Source organism: Geotrypetes seraphini, chromosome 6 (genome assembly GCF_902459505.1).
Source record: "Geotrypetes seraphini chromosome 6, aGeoSer1.1, whole genome shotgun sequence".
Lineage (NCBI taxonomy): Eukaryota > Metazoa > Chordata > Amphibia > Gymnophiona > Dermophiidae > Geotrypetes > Geotrypetes seraphini.
Genome location: NC_047089.1, coordinates 231,197,995 through 231,211,384, shown reverse-complemented (window position 1 = coordinate 231,211,384; position 13,390 = coordinate 231,197,995). Strand labels below are relative to the sequence as shown.

Here is a 13,390-nt window from a genome sequence, read left to right as displayed (position 1 = left end):
GGACCAAAAACTAAAATAAACCCTAAGATGCAAGACTGCATGCAGTACAACCCCAGAGGAAAAGAAACAAATGCATTTCTTCCTGAACAGACAGCAGATGTAAATCAATCACTAAACTAAAAAATAAAATTATTCCCCCTACCGTTGTTGTCTCCCTCCCTCCATGCTGTGCCTTGCCTTCTGGCCTGCCCCCCCGGTGTTATCTTTGGGCCGGCTCCCTCTTCCTCAGTGCTGCAGTGCACAAAGCCATGGGCAGCGTCTCGTGCCTCATCTGGAAGCCTTCCCTTCTGATGTTGTGACGTCAGAGAGAAGGTTTCCTATTCAGGCGCAGGATACGCATAGGAGCCTCTGCCCACGGCTTTGTGCACTGTAGCACTGGGGAAGAGGGAGCCGGCCCGAAGACAACACTGCATCGATTGTACCGTGGACCGGCAGCTGAAAATCACTGTCTGGGGCCCTGTGGACCGGCAGGAAATTTCTGTGGACCGGCACCGGTCCATGGACCGGTGGTTGAAGAACACTGTATTAGGGAAGCAGAAATCATAAGGAGCTGTATATGATAGGTGAGAGGCTGATGTGCAGAGACTAATAATAATAATAATAACTTTATTCTTCTATATCGCCACAATCTAACGACTTCTCGGCGGTCTACGTCGAAGAGAGCTGGACAATCAGCGAAGTACAAAATGCAATTAACAAAAGTACAATATATTTCTTAAGGATAATCAGAGTAGAATTATTGTAATTGTTAAAGAATTATTGCAATTAATGTAATTTCTATTTAGGAAATGAATCTATCAAATAGTACAGTTTTAATTTCTTTCCGAGAAGCGCCATAGGTCAACCTGGCTCCACTAACCTAATTACCAAACCAGGACTGCTGTTTACTTGCTTGAAACATAAAAGTCCTATCCAAAAATGACCTGTATCTACAACCAGTAATCTTTGGATAGGCGAATAAATTACAATTTCTGGTTCTCCTCGTAGGGTTGTATAGCACAAAATGAGACAAAAGATAGGTAGGGTCCAGTCCCCAAATCAACTTAGGAAAGAGACTAGGAAATGATGGTGTCTGAGGATTTCAAGGTAGTGAAATAATGTGGTGGCCAAAACCAGAAGGATGTTTGGCTGCACAGGGAAGGGTATAATCAGCAGGGGGGGGAAAAGTCCCTGGAGCATATAAGCCATGAAAGGGAAGTTAGATCCATAGAACAGGTGCCGAAAAAGAAACAGCTTGAAGTATGAGGTACAAAGATGAGAAAAGGGTCTGTGTGATTGTGAGTGAGGAAAAGGAGATAGAGAAGAGCAGAGAGGCAAGAGGGAATATGGCTCCGGATAAATTTATATGTGACGGTCACAAAATGACAAAGAGGAAGATATGAAAAAAAAGGCTGCGGTGATGGCCAAGAGGAGGAATGGAAAGCAACTCAGGAGTCCCATCAGGATTCAAAGATTTATTGTGAATGCTTTTACTTTTCGTGACGTTACAATAAATCTTTGAATCCTGGTTGGACTCCTGAGTTGCTCTCCATTCCTCCTCTTGGCCATCACCGCAGCCTTTTTTTCCCCAAGAGTCACAAATTAAAGCGGGGTACAATCGGGGTTTGACTTTGCATTGAGTAGAGTAGGCTTGTACAGGAGAATGCTTTGCAGTCGGAGAACTCTGCACTTTTAAGGGAGTGTGTCCAAGATGAGAGAGGGTTGTGTCCTGCTTTAGGACCCTGGCACTACATATTCTGAGAGCAGCCTCCACCCTACTCACACAGTTTCATCATGACACGGGGACAAATTTTTCCCCGTCCCCGTGAGTTTTGTCGCTGTTCCTGCTCCATTCCCAAAAACTCTGCCTTAACTACACAAGCCTCAAACGCTTATGATTTCAAAGGGTTTGAGCCTTGTGCAGATGAAGACGGAGCTTAGGCATTGGTGGAATGAGGCATTATGACATCACAATCTGAGCTCTAGAATGTTGCTATTTATGATTTTAAAGTGTTTGAGGCTTGTGCAGATGAGGACAGAGCTTAGGCATTGGTGAAATGAGGCATGACATCACAATCTGAGCTCTAGAATGTTGCAACTTATAATTTTAAAGGGTTTGAGGCTTGTGCAGATGAGGACGGAGCTCAGGCATTGGTGGAATGAGGCATTATGACATTATAATCTGAGCTCTAGAATGTTGCAACTTATGATTTTAAAGTGTTTGAGGCTTGTGCAGATGAGGACAGAGCTTAGGCATTGGTGAAATGAGGCATGACATCACAATCTGAGCTCTAGAATGTTGCAACTTATAATTTTAAAGGGTTTGAGGCTTGTGCAGATGAGGACGGAGCTCAGGCATTGGTGGAATGAGGCATTATGACATTATAATCTGAGCTCTAGAATGTTGCTACTTATGATTTTTAAGTGTTTGAGTGCAGATGAGGACAGAGCTTGCAGGAATGGGGCAGGAACAGGAAAAGAACTTGCCGCGGGGACGGGGAAAAATTTGTCCCCGTGTCATTCTCTACATAGTATTTCTTTCAACCTGTTTCTGTGCCTAATTCTGTATCAGATGTAAAGCTAACCCTGAGAATAGTCGTGGCTAAACCGTTTAGCAGAGTCGAAAGGTGAAGAAAATTAAAGAGGAATATGAGAAGATTCAGGTAAATGGAGAGCTTTAGTTTAAGAATACGTAATTGCCAGAAAAGGGGAACTTGCAGGGCCTCAACTGCCATAAGAACAAGAGGAAAGTAGTGGAAAAGTAACAAAGGAATGATGAAGAAAGGAAAAAAATAAATGTCTTCAGTGAAAGAATAACACCACCACCCACAGAAGCTAAAGAAAAAGTTCATTAAACACAATGCGAACAGGAATGCATAAGAGTCAAAATATCCTAGTGGAGGGTAGTCGGAATATTGAGGGTTACTGACAGATCCTGATAAGATATATATAGTACAGTGGAAGATAAGTGGGATGTTGAAAACAAGTAACGATGATTAAAAAGGTAGAGAAGAACTAATCCAGTGGAATTTTTTTATTTATATACCATTTATATCCTGAGTGGTTTACATACAGGTACTTTTATCATATTTCCCTATCTGTCCTGGTGGGCTCAAACTCTATCTAGTGTACCTGGGGCAATGAGGAGATTAAGTGACTTGCCCAGGGTCACAGGGAGCAGCGAGGGATTTGAACCCATAACCTCAGGGTGCTGAGGCCGTAGCTCCAACCACTGCACCACACATTTGGGGCCTGTTTTACAAAGCCGCGCAGCAACAGCCCTGAAGCCCTTTAAATCTCTATGGGCTTCGGGGACGTTACCGCGCAGCAGCCTCTAACGCGGCTTTGTAAAACAGGCCTTTGGTTTCTAAAGACAGATATAAAGGATATCAAGATCATTTGTTGATAAAAGTTAAGGAAGAAGATGGTTTCCATTTATTGGGGCAATGGCAAGTCAAGTCAGTGCAGTTGCACTTATTTTAAATAGTACAAGGTCATGTAAGCATGAAATTGTCTATACAGGCAGTCCTCAGGTTAAGAACGAGTTACGTTTTTAAAGCTGTTCCTAAGTCGGATTTGTATGTAACTCAGAACTTGTAGATTTTAAGATTTTGCTGCTTACCTCTGCTCCCAGCTGACAAAAGGGCCAACTGTCCCTACCCGTGTTCCCTCTAAGGTACAGCATACACAACCACACACTGTTCTTAATGTGGCCAGGCATCATTCCTGAATCTGTGTAGGAGTCTATGCCACTGGAAATGCTGCTCAGTGAAATCAAATGAAGCCTCAACTGCGTTCTTAAGTGCGAGTCGTACATAAGTCAGGCATCTAAAACTTGGGGACGGCCTGTACTTGACTCGCATAAGAACATAAGCGTTGCCATAGGCCCCTCAAGCCCAGCATCCTGTTTCCATCAGGGGCCAACCCAGGTCACAAGTGCCTGGCAAGATCCCAAGGAGTAGCAACATTCTAGAGCTGATATTGTGATGTCATAAAGCCTCATTCCATCAATGCCTTAGAGCCAACCTTATCAGTGATGTCACAATAGCTTGGTTATTTCTAAACAGGAAGTACCTAGGTTAAGAATGAGTTAGGTTTTTAAAGCTGTTCTTAAGTCAGATTTGTATGTAACTCGGAACTTGTAGATTTTAAGGTTCTTGCTGCTTACCTCTGCTCCCAGCTGACAAAAGGGCCAACTGTCCCTACCCGTGTTCTCTCTAAGGTACAACATGCACAACCACACACTGTTCTTAAAGTGGCCAGGCATCATTCCTGAATCTGCTGCAGGAGAAGTGTAGGAGTCTATGTCACTGGAAATGCTGCTCAGTGAAATCAAGTGAAGCTGCACCTGCGTTCTTAAGTAAAAGTTGTATTTAGGTCAGGCGTCTGTAACTCGGGGACTGCCTGTATATGCTGTTAGATTGCATGAAAGGAAGGAGGAATGACAAAAGTGACAATAAAACTTCACAGCTCAAAGATCATATATCCAAATGGATAAGAAACCTAAAGTGTCTTCTTAGGTGCCATCGACTCATGCTCGAGTCCTAGTGACTTGATGAATTACAGATCTAAAATGAGATCGGTTTTGTGCTAGGCTGATAAGTTCCTCCAGCATCTTCCCCATGGTTGTTTTCAACATGTCCAGCCATCTGATTGCAGGTCTCCCTCTTGGCCTGGTTCCTTCGATCTTCCCAAACAAGATGGCCATCTCCAATGATCTTTCTCTTCTGACAGCGTGACCAAAATAACTTCATCATTTGGGCTTCTAGTGACATAGCCGGTTTGATCTCTCTTCCAGAATCGATTTGTTAGATCTTCTGGTGGTCCACAGCATACATAAATATCAGCAAAAAATAACAACCATCCAACGGGGCCCATTTCATCCTAAGCTGGTGGGCTTCTTCACAGAAATTTTAGCAGTGCTAAGTTATCAATCCAGGTTTTATCCCACATCAATATATTTTGAAGCTGTTCAAAGTCTTTACTGCTTCTGCACTAGGTTTCAGTTGGCATAAATCCTTGGGCGCGGATCCTAGCACCAAACACTGTTCTGTAAATGGCCCGAACTCTGAGCGCTGTTTATAAAATAACCCTACTCCTCTGCCCTCCAACCCAGCCAGCTGATTAATTGTTCCCCTTAACTGTATCCATGACATCCTGTTTGTCTGGCTCGGCTCTTTAGATTGTAAGCTCTTTCAAGCAGGGACTGTTTTCTTCTTCTTTGTGACTCTGTACAGCGCTGCGTGCGTCTGGTAGCGTAATAGAAATAATTAATAGAAGGCAGCAAAATTAGACCCCTTCATCTCCAACCTGCTGACAGCAACAATCGACTTCAAATCATTCCGAAAAGAAATCAAAACCCTGCTATTCAAAAAATTGACCCAGATATCTTAACTCCCCCCCTTGTTCTTCCCCCTTCCCTGTAATATTCCCCCTCAAATCTCTACTCCTCCTGTAATTTCCCCCCTAAGACTCAACTATGTAACCAGCCTCCTAAACTGTAATTTCCCTGTAAATGTCCAGTTTTCTTCTGATGTCATCCTCAACTTTCTACCTATCTTGTAATTTCTCCCCAAGACTCAGTTATGTAACCAGCTCCCTAAATTGTCATTTTTCCTGGAAATGTCCAGTTATCTTCTGATGTAATCCACCTAGAACTGCAAGGTACAGGCGGAATAGAAGTCAGTAATGTAATGTAATGTTGTAGTATTTTTATCAGCGCTGATTTTTTTTGTGCCATATACAGAATTGAGTCCTTTATGTATTTACAGTATATAGATATTATTTTATATATATATACAGTCACTGCCCTCATTGAATATTGACCTGACTGATTTATAAGCTCCCCTGTCTCCTGACCATATTATTTGGACTGTACATATCAAACCCTTTTAGACTGCCTTAACTTGACTTTGCCCAGTCTGTGGATCTTATCCAGTTATTAGAAAAATCATCATAATAATCACAAAGTCAGATACAATCAGCTACCAAAGTCCGTCTCAAAGACATGGGCCAAAGCCCACGTTGACAGCTCAGTGTTACAGAGTATAAGGGATTTCTTTCATAAAGCTGCATCAGAAATCACGAGCAGGGAGTAATTAGTTGCATCATAGCACAAGATTTAAATGGAACTTCCCAAAGCAGAGATTAGAATGGTTTCTGACATGCTGTCATTTAATAAGACAAACCACTGATTTTGAAAAATGCCTGCAGGGAACGGCATTAGGAAGGTGCAGTTTGGAGAGGACTTACATTCTATTAAGGATTTTTGTTTGCAAAGTTTTGAACCACAGAAAGAAATTATTCTTTTGTCTTGAATATTTCGACCTGGCAAATATCAGTTCAACAGCGACTCCTTGTTGAGATAAAATGATAGAATCTTTTTTATGCATTTACTCGGTACTTGGAAATAATGATTTGCCATAAGGTGATATGTCCATCGAGATAGCATCGCTATACTTTTTTTTTTTTTTAATCTTTATTAGTTTCAAAAACAAACATAAAGTGCAATGATGTGTTATCAAATGGGAAAATACTTGATTTTTCACAATTGCAACAGCATCTGCTATACTAACAGAAGCCCTTTTCCTGTAAGACAGTTTGAATCTGCTGGAATATGTTGACATGGGTTCATAGACAAGTCGGCGAAAGACAAAGGCGCGCGTCGACAACTGAGCGCAAGATGGAGGCGCGCGCAGAAGAAAATTACCGTTTTTAGGGGCTCCGACGGGGGGTTTTGTTGGGGAGCCCCCCCCCCCACTTTACTTAATAGAGATCGAGCCGGCGTTGGGGGGGGTTTGGGGGGTTGTAACCCTCCACATTTTATTGTAAACTTAACTTTTTCCCTAAAAACAGGGAAAAAGTGAAGTTTTCAGTAAAATGTGGGAGGTTACAACCCCCCCACACCCCCCACAACGTGGCGCGATCTCTATTAAGTAAAGTTGGGGGTTCTCCCCCCACGCCCCCCCCCCCGTCAGAGCCGTAAAAACAGTAATATAGTGCGGCACGCGCCTCCGTGCTGCGCTCAATTGTCTGCGCGCGCCTTTGTCCCGGCGTGCTTTTGACCTGACACCGTTGACATGGCATGGGTCGTCAATAAAATGAAAATTGATCAGACTATTCTCTTTGTGGCTAATTTTGTATGTGATTTGCTTACTGTTTGTTGAAAGCTTCTTTACCGCTGCTAATGACTGGGGGAGTCAATTCAGAGCGGTTTATATGAGCTTCTGTAATGATGTTACAATACATGAGCTTCTGTAAAGGTGTTACAATGCAGAGTTTGCGTTTCCTGGTATGGTTTCAATACAGGCATTATTAAACCATAATCAATGCATTATTAAACCTTAATCAATACCTGTGCTTTTGTAAAGGTGTTACAATACCGAGTAAACGTTTTCTGAGCTGGTTCTCAATGCAGCCCTCTTAAACCATAAAACCATAATCAATCCTCTTTCTTATTTCTGCCTATAATATATAATCAATCTATCTGCTTATACATACCTATAAAAAATATATTATATATACCTTCTTATCAAGTTTCAAGTTTATTTCATATTTGATAAAATCGCTTTTTTCAAGGATTACAAAGCGATGTACAATAAATAATTTTCAAATGAGGGGAACATGCTATGTAGGGATAGACAAATTTACACTTCAAAGGGAAATCGGGGAAGAACTACAATTTGATATAGTAAAGAGAACAAATAAGGATAGAGCAATAGGGGGTTATAATATATTAGATCAGTTATTGCCTACTTCAATTGGGAATGTTAACTTAGTTTAAGGGACTCACTAATCAGTTAAAGGCATCTCTATATAGGAAACTCTTTAGTTTTTATTTAAATTTATCAAGGTTCTTTTCTTCTCATATCTGAGCAGGTAATAAGTTCCACGTTTGGGGGGCGGTGACAGAGAAGAGTGTAGTACGTCTCGTATTTATGGTTCGTAAGGATGGAACAGTGAGTAGGTATTTATCCTCAGATCATAAGGAGCGGAGAGGAGAATAAGGAATGATAACTCGATCTAGGAATAGCGGTGTGTTAACTTGTAGAATTTTAAGGGCTCCTTTTACTAAGCCAGGTTAGGGCATTAACGCGCGGAATATCGCACGCTAAATTGCTGTGCGCGCTAGACGCTAACGCCAGCATTGAGCAAAAATGCAAGGTCATGCACCTTGGTGGCAAAAATCCTTGCAGGACTTACACCCTAAATGGCGAGATCCTAGCAAGGACTGTAGCAGAACGCGACTTGGGCGTGATCATTAGCGAAGACATGAAGACTGCCAATCAAGTGGAGAAAGCTTCCTCCAGGGCTAGGCAAATCATGGGTTGTATCCGTAGAAGTTTCGTCAGCCGTAAGCCCCAGGTTATTATGCCATTGTACAGATCCATGGTGAGACCCCATCTGGAATACTGTGTACAATTCTGAAGGCCGCATTATCAAAAGGATGTGCGGAGAGCTGAGTCGGTTGGCCACCAGAATGGTTTCAGGACTCAAGGATCTTCCGTATGAGGAACGGCTGGATAAGTTGCAGCTATACTCACTCGAAGAACGCAGAAAGAGGGGAGACATGATCGAGATGTTCAAATATGTCACGGGCCGTATCGAGGTGGAAGAAGATCTCTTTTTTCTTAAAGGACCCACGGCGACAAGAGGGCATCCGTTGAAAATCAAGGGTGGGAAATTTCATGGCGACACCAGAAAATATATCTTCACCGAAAGGGTGGTTGATCGCTGGAATAATCTTCCGCAACAGGTAATTGAGGCCAGCAGCGTGCCAGATTTTAAGAAAAGATGGGATTGGCATGTCGGGTCTCTTCATGGAGGTAGATAGGGGGTGGGTCTTTGGTGTGGGCAAACTGGATGGGCCGTGGCCCTTTTCTGCCGTCATTTTCTATGTTTCTATGCATTTGTTCTAGCCGTGTAGCATGGGTTTAGCGCGCACTAAAATGCTGCATGCGCTAAAAACGCTATTGCAGCTTAATAAAAGTAGCCCTAAATGTAATGAGCGCCTGTTTATAGGTTACTCGGTGGTTGATAGGAAGCCAATGTGCGTTCTTTAATAATGGTGTTACATGGTCAGATTTTCTTTTACCTGTAATGATTTTTATTGCCATATTTTGTATCAGTTGAAATCTTCTTGTTTCTTTTTGTATAATTCCTTTATACAGTGAATTACAATAATCCCGTTTTGAAATGATCAATGAATGAATTACACTTCTCCCTCCATATTCGCAGTTTCAGCATTCGCGGTTTCGATTATTCACGTTTTTTAGCTTGCTGGCTCCTCCCCCCAAATTACATCAGCTTGCATTGAGAAATCGCTGATTCCAAGCGTTTACAGAGAAAAATCGCCGATTCCCAGCACTTTCTTCACCGTGTTTTGCTTCTCCTTCAGAAAAAGGCCAGGTCTCCCACCATGTTATTCGCGGTTTCGCCACATTCACGATGGTTTTCAATAGAAAACAGCGAATAACATATGAAAAAGTTATTTGCGGTTTTTCTGTATTTGCGGTTCTGTTAATCCCCCTATCACAGCGAATACGGAGGGAGAAGTGTAGTATCGTGTGCTGTGTTCATACTGCTCCTGTTTCAATTTGAGTAAGTAGACCCTTGTAGAGCTGCCCATAGGTATATACAGTACATGTAAAAGAAAGAGCTCAGGGAACAAAACGTAGCTTTCCAGGAGGTGGAGGAGGGTGAAATTGACATAAGAATAACCGTACTGGGTCAGACCATCTAGCCCAGTATCCTGTTTCTAACAATGGTAAATCCAGATCACAAGTACTTGGCAGAAACCCAGATAGTTGCAGTGTTCCATGCTACCAATCCCAGGGCAAGTAGTGGCATCCTCCATGTCTCAATAAGAGACCAAGCACATTTCCTCTAGGACAGGGGTAGGAAACTCCGGTCCTCGAGAGCCGTATTCCAGTTGGGTTTTCAAGATTTCCCCAATGAATATGCGTTGAAAGCAGTGCATGCAAATAGATCTCATGCATATTCATTGGGGAAATCCTGAAAACCCGACCGGAATACGGCTCTCGAGGACCAGAGTTCAAACCTTTTTTTTTTTAACCAAGATAATTAACTGCTGTTACCACATTCCTCTGGCAACAAGTTCCAGAGCTTAGCTATTCATTGAGGGGATAAAATATTTCCTCCCAATTTGTTTTAAAGTATTTCTATGTTGTCCTTCTGGTTTTTGAAAGAATAAAAAAATTGATTCCCTTTTAACCAGGGGTCTCAAAGTCCCTCCTCGAGGGCCGCAATCCAGTCGGGTTTTCAGGATTTCCCCAATGAATATGCATGAGATCTATGTGCATGCACTGCTTTCAGTGCATATTCACTGGGGAAATCCTGAAAACCCGACTGGATTGCGGCCCTCAAGGAGGGACTTTGAGATCCCTGATATAGGCGGATAAGATCATCTCCCAAATCCATCAAGAATAGAAGCATTGGAGCAGGGGTAGGGAACTCCGGTCCTCGAGAGCCGTATTCCAGTCGGGTTTTCAGGATTTCCCTAATGAATATGCATTGAAAGCAGTGCATGCAAATAGATCTCATGCATATTCACTGGGGAAATCCTGAAAACCCGACTGGATTGCGGCCCTCAAGGAGGGACTTTGAGATCCCTGCTTTTAACCATTCTACACCACTCAGGATTTTGTAGACCTCAATCATAGCCCCTCCCCCTTCCAGCCAATTTCTACACATAAATGCACAAAGCTACCCCTGCCCCAGAGCAACTGTAATGTTTTGTGAGGGTGGTTTGAAAGAGGCTATGGGCTCCTTTTACGAAGGTGCACTAGCGTTCTTAGCGCACGCGAGCTGAAAATCTACCGCCTACTCAAAAGGAGGAGGAAGCGGCTAGCGTGCAAAGAAATTTAGCGCACGCTATTCCGCGCGTTAAGGCCCTAGCGCATCTTTGTAAAAGAAGCACTATATTTTGTAACAGTCTCTGGGGAAAAAAGTGACCGGAATCTCAAATCTCAAATGCTCAGAGTGGCTACTTTTTCATGAGGCGTGTCCATACACAATTTAAACCAGTGGTTCCCAACCCTGTCCTGGAGGAACACCAGGCCAATTGGGTTTTCAGGCTAGCCCTAATGAATATGCATGAAGCAAATTTGCATGCCTATCACTTCCATCATATGCAAATCTCTCTCATGCATATTCATTAGGGCTAGCCTGAAAACCCGATTGGCCTGGTGTTCCTCCAGGACAGGGTTGGGAATCACTGATTTAAACTAAACTAAACCTTACGCTTATATACCGCATCTTCTCCATAAGGATAGAGCTCGACACGGTTTACAAGAGTTTAAGAAAGGAAAATATAATAGGAATTAGTGGTTATATAGAGAGCAGCGGAATTTACATTTTTGAAAATAGCCACGTTTTCAGATGTTCTCTAAATCAGTGATTTCCAACCCTGTCCTGGAGGAACACCAGGCCAATCGGGTTTTCAGGCTAGCCCTAATGAATATGCATGAGAGAGATTTGCATATGATGGAAGTGATAGGCATGCAAATTTGCTTCATGCATATTCATTAGGGCTAGCCTGAAAACCCAATTGGCCTGGTGTTCCTCCAGGACAGGGTTGGGAACCACTGCTCTAAATAGTTAGAAACAGCCCAAATTACACAGCTGGACAGGAAAGTGATTCCAAAGCTCAGTCATTTTAAAGTAGAGAGATTTCCCTAATTTTCCAATATAGATAACGCCTTTTAACGAGGGGAAAGATAATTTAAGTTTTATTATTGTCTTGTCTTCCATATACAGTAAGTCCTTTTCTTGGAATCAACTGAAACACTCTACTGAATTGTGCTCACAACTGAATCAAACGATGGGAACCAAGTAACTTTATACATGCCAAGGTAAAGAGAAACCACCCACCCTCACTGAAGAAGCTAATCTCTGCTTGATTTGCCATCCCCCCTGCTATTGTCCACCTTAGAAAATGGAAACCACAGAGTGTTGGACTTTTCTCTACCCAGCTTTATACACAAAATAATACATGCTCTTGTTTTCACATGCTCATATAATAATAAGGAAGTAATAGCCGGATTATCTGAGATCCTTTGATCTCAGGTTTCTTACAAAGTTTGTTCTCTGGAGGTTTGAAGATGCAGAAAACTTCCTGTTTGATGAATCAGAGCAAGGGCTCTCACCTTATTTTGGTGGTCTTGGAACCTGGCCCACATGATTGCTTTGAAGTTGAAAGGTCATCTGGAAGGAAGAACATCTTCCTGGTTTGACAGCAATGATCCTGTATTCAGACCTCCCTAGGGTTACACTGGACTCATAGACACGCCCCATTATGCCCACACCCCGCCCCCCCTAAGCCTCCCGACGCAATCTGAAGAGAAAGCTTTTCAAAACCCGGATTCCCCCCCCCAGATGATGCAATATCCTCTCACACACTAAGGGACGTGCACCCAATAGGGAAGGTTAGGTTGGCAATTCATTTGTTAGACATGTAAATAGCTGAGACGGTTGTGAGCTGGAGGATCACTTAGTCACTTTTCTGCTTGCTGCAAAAGAGAGTGGACCTTACATATCACATAGATATAATTTTTTTTATAGTACTGGAGAGGAGACAGCTGTCTTAGTACATATGAATACTTTTCAGACATATGTGTTTTCTCTTAATTATTATGTATATTTTTATGTACACTGCCTTGGAATAAAGCCGTTTATAAAGTTCTAATAAATTAAATGAAAATGAATATAGGAAAGTGTAGGAGGGAGATTCTGAAGTCAAATTTAGGCCAATGCATGGTTGAGACAATGGTGTTAGGAACTGGGTAACATTCTGCTGAAGGGGAAGCCTGTTCTGAAAGGATGGGCTACACCTTAACCAGGGTGGACCCAGACTGCTGGCACTAACATTAAAAGAAAAACCCCAAAACAGAGCAGCTTTTAAACTAGAACCTAAGGGAAAGCTGACAGTCCAGCAGTGTAACCAGACTTATCATTCTGAATGGGCCCACAGTTAGGATGATTGGGCCTTCCAAAACATCTTATCCCCTCCCCTTTATCTTGCATTTCTCACCCGCTCTTCTGACTGGATAAGAATTAGCACCCCTTCCGTCTACCTCAGCATCTTCTCTGGGGCAACAGTGACACACCTCTGTTGCCTGCACTGGCCATTCAGGCTTCCTTCTGCTACATCCAGGAAACAGGAAGTGACATCAGTGAGGGCAGGACACAGCAGAGAAAAGCCTGCAGGGCCAATGCAAGCAGTGGAGGTGTAATGCTGCTGTGCCAGTGAAGATACTGAGGCAGATCAGAGAGGGAAAGGGAAGCTGCCTGGCCACAGGGGGGGAATGCTGCTAGATCCAGGGGTGGAAGACAGAACAGTGAGGTGGCTGCCACTGAACATCATTGGGGGGCCTGTGTCCACCCAAGTCCA

The 13,390-nt window shown here is 42.9% G+C and overlaps 1 protein-coding gene across 1 annotated transcript in view; it reads left to right on the top strand.

Annotated features, from left to right (window-relative positions):
- Positions 1–11,930, top strand: part of LOC117363206 (potassium voltage-gated channel subfamily E member 1-like) — a 58,287-nt gene extending 46,357 nt beyond the window's left edge. Inside the window, exon 2 of the transcript XR_004539993.1 lies at positions 11,758–11,930. The gene's annotated coding sequence lies outside the window, so the exon portion shown is untranslated. The remainder of the gene's footprint in view (positions 1–11,757) is intronic.
- Positions 11,931–13,390: the final 1,460 nt, after the last annotated feature.